This window comes from Sinocyclocheilus rhinocerous, unplaced genomic scaffold (assembly GCF_001515625.1).
Source record: "Sinocyclocheilus rhinocerous isolate Xijiao unplaced genomic scaffold, SAMN03320098_v1.1 scaffold2132, whole genome shotgun sequence".
In the NCBI taxonomy this organism is placed as follows: Eukaryota; Metazoa; Chordata; class Actinopteri; order Cypriniformes; family Cyprinidae; genus Sinocyclocheilus; species Sinocyclocheilus rhinocerous.
In genome coordinates this window covers 416,531-427,860 of record NW_015648610.1, presented here as the reverse complement: position 1 = coordinate 427,860, position 11,330 = coordinate 416,531, and the positions used below count along the sequence as shown (strand labels likewise).

Here is an 11,330-nt window from a genome sequence, read left to right as displayed (position 1 = left end):
AAATATGAATCACATCGCCCCATGAAAGGTGATTTCGCAAAGACAATAGAAATCGAAGAAATAGGGCAATTAATTTCTGCTATGATGCTTCCAAAAAGACTAGCAATAATCAAATGTCAGGCACACAAGAAGGGAAATAATTATGTCATTAAGGGAAACAATGCAACGGATTTAGACGCTAAAAAATCTTCAGGGTGTCAGGTAGCAGTATTAGCACCTGTAGTACTTATCGAACCTCAACCTCAATTAGAGGATATAATTCGAATTCAACAACAAGCAGGCCCCTATGAACAATCAATGTGGCACCAAATCTAGGGAGAAATCGAATTGTATGCACAAAGGAACCATTCTATGTATGGAAAACGCCTTAAAAGAAAACTATATAAAGAGAATGCAAAATTACCATTCTGGAGATTTTTCTCTGCAGAGAACTTCTCGGCTTTGTTCAGTTTGAAATAAAGTCTAACTTCTGGAAACAAAACCCCAAGACTGAGTGTGATTCCTCAGAGCAGCGGCAGAAAACACTACAAATACCATGTGTGCCTCTCTCTGGCCATTCTACCATCATCTCTATATATACACACGTGTAGAAGCGCTTACTTCCGGACTGCCGGGCGTAAACTGACGTAATGAGTTAAATCACATCTCGCGATAACAGATTTAGGGCTCAAACACAGTAATACATATGGGAAAATAAAAGCATATAGGGATAATAAAGCATTCTTACTTTTATAGAACAACTATTTACATATATAAACCCCATTATGTGGCCACGCTACAAAAGAAAACTTTTAAACCCAGATGTTGGCTATTATCCTCCACCACCTATACGAACTTTGAAGCTAAACTACTACTACTTGACTGGTCTGAATCGTTTTAGTGCTGATATATCGGCCACCACACTTAGATAAAAGATATATATCATTTTCATAGAGTTCACAGGGGATCTGAGATCTGATTACTAAACATGACCAGTTTCTTTTAGCATGTGACTTTAATGTCCAGGGGTACCATGAAGCCTGATTAGCTGGCTAGCCAGGTAAGTTTCAATTTAGTTTGCACCAATCCTGGGTTTTAGGTACCATGAAAGTGGCTAGGATTTTAGCGGCATTCATTGCCATAGTAACTTACTCTCCACAGCTAACCTGCGCAGGTTATGTTCTGGGTTAGAGATCTCAAACTGAAATTGGACCAATCAGATGTGAACAAAGTGACACATGTCTGACTCAAAAAAGTCACTCCCCCAGTTTCTCTTGCTCCAAATTAAAGGTCACTAGTACAAAAAATTTTTTTTGTTTGGCTTTAATGATAATTCGAGTTATTTTAAATGATTTATATAATTATTATATGATTTATATTATTATTAATCCATTACACACAAGCAATTTTAGTTTAACAGTTATTATAAATCATTTATTTTAAATGAATATTAATATATACAGATCATTTGCATTATAAATAAGCTGTAGAATCAATAGATTATGCTTTAAAAATGACTACGTGGCCTTACATGTATGAGTCTCTATCGCTGTATATTTTTTAGCTATATAAACGAACTTAGCAAGTTTCACTTGCGACTGCACTGATAATGCAAGAAAATTTTTTTTATTTGTCCTCTTTCATGAACAAGTACTTTTTTTCAGTGTAAATGTGTTTAAATTCGTCATATTCTACAATCTCTTAACCTTTAGCAAAACCTTTAGCTTTTAGTTTGGAATCTCGCTGGGTCTCTCACGAGAAGTGAATCATACTTGCTCTGTGTTGCAAGGCATGTGATTGGCTGTACACCAGTGATGTCACACATTCATGTGCACACACTCCACAAACTCAGGATCAAAGCCTGAGTTGACAAAGCAAGCTGATGATCAGCTTTGATCATGGTACCAACAAAACTGGATTGGAGTGGTTTGGTTTTGTCAACTCAAAACTAATCCTGTAACTCTGAATTTGTTCAACTACCATCATGGTACAGGCCCCAGGTGTGTTGCCCTTCTAAACAGCTAACGAACACTATTTACTCTTTTAATCTGCTGCAATTGGTTAATCATCTTACACATACCCAAGGCGACACTTTGGACTTAATATTGGATCCTGGACTGTCTATAACTGACCTTTTAAGTGGTTGATAGAAAAAAAATAGTTTAATATAAGATTTCTAAGCCAGTTTCTCAGCTGGAGTTATGAAACACCTATTCATTCACACAATTGAACGTAGTGAATGAGTAAATGTGAAAGTCAGACCTCAGTATGTTCAGTTGACAGTGTGAATTCTTCAGTCCAGCACAGAGCAGCCTCACTCCTAAATCCAGCAGGTCATTGTTACTCATGTCCAGCTCTCTCAGATTGGAGTTTGATGATTGTAGAGCTGAACACACAGTTTCACAGTGCTGATTAGAGAGACAACATCCAGCAAGCCTATAACAGCGGATGACATGGAGATGGACAAAATAAAATAAATGTTTTCTGCATTCTGTGCATGATATATATGAAGGTCTCTGATCATGACACAGGTCATGACTGATTCAGAGTCTCTCTGAAAACCATAACAAATCCAAAACATGGATGCATTATGCATGGATGCTTTAGTAAAAACTTACACTGTTCAACTAACAAAGCCTCATTTTTGCTTGGATTTAAAATAATACTAAGGAGACAAAATTGATAATATTTCATTTTTATAATTCTTTACCGAGAAATTTACATGACTGTTCAAAAAAATCTAGTTTTTCAAATGTTTTAAAGGTCTATCATAAAACTGTACACAGCTAACAATACAACCAACAAAATGCAACCAAATCTCATTCACATTTTCATCAAAATTGTTTATTAAAGTTTTCTGCCATACTTTTTAACTGTTTTATTGATTCAAGATTAGATCCAATTATGAGCCTATTACCATTCATAGAACTAAATAGTAAGATGACATGAATCAATACTCACAGAGCTTTTCTGCAGTTCATCACAGCTGGTATCAGTCTCCATCTCCCCTCATATGATGTGTTGTATTTTATAGGCTCAAACTTATCCAGCACCTCCTCTGACATCTGAAGCATGTAGGCTATTGCTGAGCAGTGAACAGGAGAGAGTTTCTTCTCTGAGTGTTGGTCTGATTTGACAAACTCCTGAATCTCTTTGCACAGAGTCTGGTCATTCACTTCTAGTAGACAGAGGAACAGACTGATGGATCTATCAGCTGAGAGATTATAACAATTGATTGTGTCTTTAATGTACTATGCGGTTTCTTTGATGGTTTCTGAGCTGTTCTCTGTGTATGTCAGTAGATTCTGTAAGAGTCTCTGATTGGACTCCAGTGAGATGCCCAGCAGGAACCGCAGAAAAAGATCCAGGTGTCCATTTTTACTCTTAAGAGTTTTGTTGGCAGCTGAAGTTAGTAACTTACACAAAGCATTTCCCTGAGACCTCTCTTGCTTATATTCATAATGTTCACATTCTTCATGCAGAAACAACTGCAACGGCTCCATGTTCTTCATCAAATGGGAGAAAAACACATAGAAAGCAGCTAGAAACTCCTGAAAGCTCAGATGTATGAAGCAGTACACTTTCCTGTGCTGAATCACAGATTCCTGCTTAAAGATCAAATCCCAGAATACACTGCGTCAGTGATGTCTATGCAACAATCTCTCAAGTCCTCCTCATAGAACATGACATTACCCTTCATCAGCTGTTTGAAAGCCAGTTCACCAAGTTTCACAATCACTTCTTTGTTGGACTGCATACGTTTTTCAGTATCTCTCTCTTCATACTTCTGATTCTTTATGCTTGTCTGAATGAGCAGGAAGTGGATGTACATTTCCGTCAGAGTTTGTGGGATTTCTGTATCTTGTTTTACAATTTTTTCAAGAACAGTGGCTGAGATACAACAGAAGACTGGTATGTGGCACATGATGTGGAGGCTTCTTGCTTTTCTAATATGGGAGATGACTCTGCTAGCTTGATCCTCATCACTTATTCTCTTCCTGAAATATTCCTCCTTCTGAGGCTCATCAAATCCTTGAATTTCTGTCACACGGTTAATGTACTTGAAAGGGATCTGATTGGCTGCTGCTGGTCTGGAGGTGATCCAGATGAGAGCAGAGGGAAGCAGTTCTCCTTTCAGGAGGTTTGACATCAACACACCCACTGATGAAGTCTGAGTCACATCAGAAACGTTCTCATTGTCTGAAAACATCAGTGCAATTCTGCTTTCATCCAGACCATCAAAGATTAACACAACTTTACACTCCTCATAAATCCTTGGGTTCAGTTCATGAAGTTTAGGATGAAAGTCAAGCAAAAGTCTGTCAAGACTGAACTGATTATCTTGAATCAAGTTTAGCTCTCGAAATGGAAGTATACACACATAAAATCTACATCCTGATTGGCATTTCCCTCGGCCCAGTCCAGAATGAACTTCTGCACAGAGACAGTTTTTCCAATTCCAGCAATGCCTTTGGTAAGAACAACCTTTATTTTGTCTTTCTTCTCACATCGTGGTTCAGTTGAGGGTTTGAATATATCATTACAGTAGATTGGAGTGTCTTGTGAGTGTTGTGTTCTGGGTGTCTTCTCAACGTGTAAAACCTCATGTTCTTCATTCACCCATTCACTCTCTCCCTCTATGATGTAGAGCTGTGTGTAGATCCTGTTTAGGAGGGTTTGATTATCTTGTAGTTTGACTGGCTCAAATAAGCTTTCATACTTGTTCTTCATGCTGGTTTTATGTTGGTCTTTGACTCTCTGTAGTTCATCATCAACTGGTTGGTGAAGAACCTGCTTCAGGATTTTAGTCTGATCATCTCTATCCACACTGCAGAAACAAGAACAATACAAAGAATGAATGAGAGAGTGGGCAGCTACTAAATATTCTAGTAAAGCCATGTGGCATTCTCAAAACCAGCTGAGAAACAATAAACTGCTTAATACAGGCCCAGACTTTTTTTTCCAGAAACTATCCCAGATCAGCTTTACTTTTTAAATGACAGTTAATAAAAATCTCCCGCAAATAAAAGAACACAAAGAATCTCCCAAGATCTCACCAGAGGATGCTTAAACAACTCCAGAATCTGTATGTTCGCTTATTTTTTAAATAATTTTTCTTTCTTGTTTTCTCGTAATCACAACTTAATTTTATTGTGATCTCGAAATAGCAAAAGTTGATAATCTGACATAACTGATAACATAAAAACAGGTATACTTTTCAAAATGTTATTGAAGCCATTGAAATAATATGATATAATAATTTACTAGAATTCGCCTTTGGAAAATTCGTAAAACAGATGTTTACCTACCAGTCTGTCAATAAGTAGACATCTGAGTTACTACTTTTCCAAAAGCTAAAATGGGATTGAAAATGTGTGCCCTGCCCTTTAAAGGGTCATGAAACCCCAGACTACTTTTTCTGAGATTTTAGCAGAGGTGTTTGTGTTGCGCATCATAGAAGACAATGTTAGCATCCGATAATTTTAACTGTTGGAGAAAACTGGTTAATTTTAAGCTTTTTTGCGCTATTTTCACCTTCTGGGTTTAAAATCTACATCGTGTTGACGTCACAATTTGTGACGTGGCAATGGACGATAGTACATCGATGATGCGTCTGTGTCTATTAAATTATTCATGAGACTGCGTGTTCTTATCCTATGAGAAGATGCTTCGCTTAATTATTCACAACAGCATGTGTTGATTTGCTATGACAGACGTTTCAGACTGTGAGATGACATCGTGCACATTAACTGAGAGAAACGTTCATGGATTGAAGAAGAGTGTTTGTTTTTGCTTTGTAATAACCGTTTAACCGAGTGTAACTGTTTTTACAACTCCGTGACACAACCCGACAAAATGCTTATATAAACGCTGCAGAATAAGCCTTAAAAGTTATCAGAGGTGCAACAGCGCGTTCATATTAGGGCTGGACGATTAATCGAATGCGATTGTCATGCGCATTTTGTTAGTAAAGCCGGTTCTGTAATCAGCAGTAATTATCACGTGGTTTCAGATGGAGCAGCATTTAGGCTACTACACAGAGCCGTAGTTCACTGACAAGTTACTCAAAAAAAATCGCAGACGATTTTATTGCGCGATTATGAAATCGAAGAAATTGTTCGCGATAATGACAGCTGTTTGCATAGCTTCTCAGTGAACTACGGCTCTGTGAAGTAAATGCTGCTCCATCTGAAAGCATGTGAAAATACCACATTTAATAACATATTTTTACTCCAAACTCACTTCATAACGTCAGTCGAGTGTTTGAAATAAATCCTTCTGTGAGATGATGTGGCTTCTTACACAGAATAAGGTACGCAACATATTTCATAGTATTCTAAGCAGTGATAAAGGCATTGCATTATAAACATACTTTATTTTAATGAAAATTATAATAATAATAACTCAGATAAACCATATATTGTCATAATCGTGTGTTTATTAGTCACGTTGAATCAATAAAAGCTGTTAAATCTTCTGTTTATCCAGCTACCGCTATAGACATTTTCTGGGTTTCTTCTGCGAGGCGTATTTGGAGTTTTACCGCGAGAGCGCCCTCTGGCCTTTGAATGGAGATTTACTGCTGATCACAGAACCGTGCTTCACTGAAAGATACGCATGACAATCGCAGCTTCTGTCGAATCACGATTTCGATTCCATTTCGATTTATCGTGCAGCCCTAGTTCATATATATTTTCGATGCAGAGTGCAAATGGCTGTGCATTTATTTGTGTTTTTAACTCGATGGGAGCAAAATGAAATGGTCTGAACCCGAAGCTGTGTGTGTTGTCTGTCTCCCCTCTTCCCCCTCCGCTCCGCAGCGCACCACGCCCACTTTTTTAGCGTTTTTTAAAACTGTGGTGAGAACTAACCAGTGCTGAAATGGGGGGTTTCATGACCCTTTAAATATAGGCACACAAATTCTGGTTTACTGACAAATTTGTTTTTCTCAAAAAAGTTTAGAGTGAACCATGCAATCAAAACCTTCCACAGGACCCCATACAGAAATGTAATATAGGACATATGTTGCCCTATAACAATAGTAATATTGCCATACATGTTATCTTTAAGGCCATTTAAAATTTTCAAATACATACATTCTCTGGATAGATGAAGATATAATTGTATAACAAATATAAAATCCCCAAAATGTATATATTTACATGTAGTTTAAGATATCTGTATGATAATTTTTATATGTAGCAACTATATACTGTATGTTAACAATATATATTTAGTAAGAAAAAAAAAAAATAATAATAATATAGATTGTGTTTGTCTGTATTTGTGAGTTAAATTGAGATCAGATCATATTTAATGAGTAATCAATGCCATTATCTACACATTTTAAATTGGTTCACAAAGTTATGTTTGCCACTGTATTTCATTATCAATAAGCCAAATATTTTCTATAAAACAACAAAATTACCTACAGCTAAACCTTTGTCAATTCTCAGTAACAACTTGTCTACAGTACAAGAATGGAAGAAATAAAGTCAAGCTTACTAATATGTGAAGATGATAATGCTGTTTTTGCTTAAGGCTAAGCATCCTCTGGTGTGTTTTTGAGAGATTTAATATATATATATATTTTTTTTTTTGCAGATGATTTCATTTAAGGCTCTGTGGCTTTAAGTCAGTTGTAGTTGTTGTGCGGTCTGCTTTTCTCTTCTTTTTTCTGTTCTTGCCATTCCTTTATCTTTCCCTCAGCAATTTTGCTTGTTTACTTGCAGAAGTCATTAGCATTACTAATTGTCAATTCTCATTTGTAAAGTGAATCTACTTTATTTCAGTACTACATTTACTCTCTGAAAAATACACCCATATTTACATGAAACACTGTTCATTTAACACTCGATAACAGGGATATTGATTGGATCTGCTGAACAAATCAAAGCATGTTACCGCTCAATTCGGCATGCGTGTTGGTCTTGTTCCGACGTAGGACAGAATGAAATTTTAGAGGGGACTGAGGATAATACATGAAAATGACACAAATACATTTTAGAAGACTTATTGTCTTTTTGGTAAAGCTTGATAAAAAAAATAATGCTGAGCAGTTTCCCTCACACAATGAAGGAAAAATGTGACCCTGGACCACAAAACCAGTCATAAGGGTCAATTTTTTGAAACTGAGATTTATACATCATCTGAAAGCTGAATAAATAAGCTGACGTATAAGCTTGATGTATGGTTTGTTAGGATAGGACAATATTTGGCCGAGATCCAACTATTTGAAAATCTGGAATCTGAGGGTGCAAAAAAATCTAAATACTGAGAAAATCGCTTTTAAAGTTGTCCAAATGAAGTTCTTAGCAATGCATATTACTAATCAAAAATTAAGTTTTGATATATTTATGGTAGGAAATTTACTAAATATTTTCATTGAACATGATCTTTGCTTAATATCCTAATGATTTTTGGCATAAAAGAAAAATCGATAATTTTGACCCATACAATGTTTTTTTTTTTGCTATTGCTAAAAATATACCCCAGCGACTTAAGACTGGTTTTGTGGTCCAGGGTCACAAATATTCATCTGCTTTGTTGTCTCTTGTGAGGAAAATGTTTATGATGCTTAAAACACAAATTTTAAAATGCACCACAACCGGTGTGTTTTTAAAAGCATGTCGTGCTCAAGTCCGTCCGTCTGCAATTCTGACTTTTTTTTCTAAGAATTGCATGATAGAAACTCACAATTGCAAGTTATAAAGTCAAAATTGCAGAATTGCAAGATATAAATTCGCAATTCTGAGAAATAGTCAGATATAAAATCTCAATTGTAAGAAAAGTCAATCTTTTTCTTTTCCTCAGAATTGGACTTTATAACTCGCAATTGCAAGTTTATATCAAAATTCTGAAAAAATAAGTCAGAATTGAGAGATATAATCTCACAACTGCAAGGAAAATAGTCAAAATTGTGAGGGGAAAAAAGTCAGAATTGCAAGATATAAATATGCAATTCTGACTTTATAACTCACAATTGCGACTTTATATCTTGCAATTCTGACTTTATAACACATAATTATGACCTTATGTCCGGCAATTATGACTTTATAACTAGCAATTGCCAATTTCTATCTCACGATTCTGAGAAGAAAAGTCAAAATTGTGAGAAAAAGTACTACTTTTTATTTATTTATTTTATTCAGTGGTGGAAACAGGCTTGCACATTACAAATATAGGGCTGAATTGCTGAAATTAATTTTCATTCGCTCACAGTCAATGCTGCTATAAGGTAAAAGACCTAGACTAACATTTCTCAATTCCTGTTACCACAGACGTCCCCTGAAGATGATATGGTATTTCATTGTTTATTTTAATTTAGCCAATCTATTATTTAGTGCTGTCAAACGATTAATCGCGATTAATCGCATCCACAAAAAAAAAACTAAGGTTTTTGTTTACAAAATATATGTGTGTGTACTGTGTATATTTATTATGTATATATAAATACACACACATGCATGTATATATTTAAGAAAAATATGTTATGTTTATTAAATATATTTATATATGATATAAATTACATGAATATAAATATATACATGTAAATATTTTCAAAATATATGCTGTATGTGTGTGTATTTATATATCCATAATAAATATACACAATACACACACATTATGTAAACAAAAACTTTTATTTTGGATGCGATTAATCGTTTCACAGCACTACTATTATTATAATAATCCATACATATTAGAGCTTGGTAGACAGATAATTAACATTTTTAAGACATTATCAAGCAGATAATTGAATAATAGAATATAATCCCTTCCTTTCTCACACTGAAGGTGGCAACCCTACTTCTTTCACTGCAGGAGTTTACAAACTACGTATTTGTACTCACACACAGACTGAGGTCACTGTTCCATCACTGAGATCAGGGGGATGACGCATAGATCCATCACTCTTCAAAGACACACAGCTGGGCTCTGGAGATGCTGCTCTCTGGTTCTGGTAATGAACAAAATCCCCCTCCTCTCTCACCTCACAGGGACTCGTTTCTGAGGTGGCGTTTTTCTGTGTCTTCAAGATTTTATTTCTGCATTTGGAGAGAAACACAGCTGAACTCTTGTCTTTAGATACAATTAACGAATTATCCCCATCTCTTGCATTTTATGGGAGTGGGCTGTCACTACAGAGCTCCTGATGCCATTTGTTTGTTGCAATTCTCTGATTAACTAGCTTTAACTACATTAAAACATAACTCATACTAGATTTTATGAGAATGACATTGTAATTCTTCTCTCTTCTGTGTTAGTGACTGTAATATTAAATAATGTTTCAATCATGTTTGTACTCACACAGGGTCGGTGGTCATTGCTTTATCACTGAGATCAGGGGGATGACGCATAGATCCATCACTCTTCATCGACACACAGGAGGATACTGAACATGATTCTGTCTGACTTTCCTTTTGCCTGATGCTGAGAAAAACACATGGATAATTCATATTAAATCTCTATCGCTGATGTTCAGTGTTGGGGAAAGTTACTTTTAAAAGTAATGCATTACAATATTGCGTTACTCCATAAAAAAGTAACTAATTACGTTACTTAGTTACTTTTTATGGAAAGTAATGTGTTACGTTACTTTTAAAATCTGGACAGGGCTTGCTTGTTTGATTTTAAAATAAAAAAAGTTATATTTTTGGCAAATATAAAACCCTTTTCACACCAAAAGTGAAATGAATAAGCCGCAGGCTGAAGGAAATGTAAATTTTCGTCCGTACAGTAGAATGCAGAAGAAGAAATTTAAACACACTTCAGCAATTAAAAAAAGACACAAATGTTTGTCTAGAGTAATTTTTGCTTAGTATGGTTGAACTGGATCATCGAAGGTCAGAAGCAAAGACATTGGTTAATAGAATGGGATTAAATACATAAAGGATATTTGTGTTGTTTAACATTTAATTATTGCAGGTTTGCGTCATATTCTGAGTTGCATTATCTTATAGTGAGATGAATTAATGCATATTCATATTTATTTTGAACTACAGTAACATCTTCTGATTTCTCTCAACATGGGGACAGGAGAGCTGTCAATCAATAAATTGAAAAAAAAAAATTAACTTGCGTTACTTATTTGAAAAAGTAACTCAGATATACTCAAAAAGTAATGCGTTACTTTACTACAGTAGTTACTTGAAAAAAGTAATCTGATTACATAACTTGCATTACTTGTAATATATTACCCCCAACACTGCTGATGTTTATCAGGGTCATGAACTGAATAATCAAATTTTTTAAATGTTTTTATTTAAAATTATAGAAACAACTAAAAGCACACATATGCAAAAAGCACACTTAATTGGTGTAAAAATCATATTGCATCTTACACACAC

At 35.2% G+C, this 11,330-nt stretch overlaps 1 pseudogene; it reads right to left on the bottom strand.

Annotated features, from left to right (window-relative positions):
- Positions 1-11,330, bottom strand: part of LOC107709963 (protein NLRC3-like) — a 34,146-nt pseudogene that overhangs the window by 20,912 nt on the left and 1,904 nt on the right.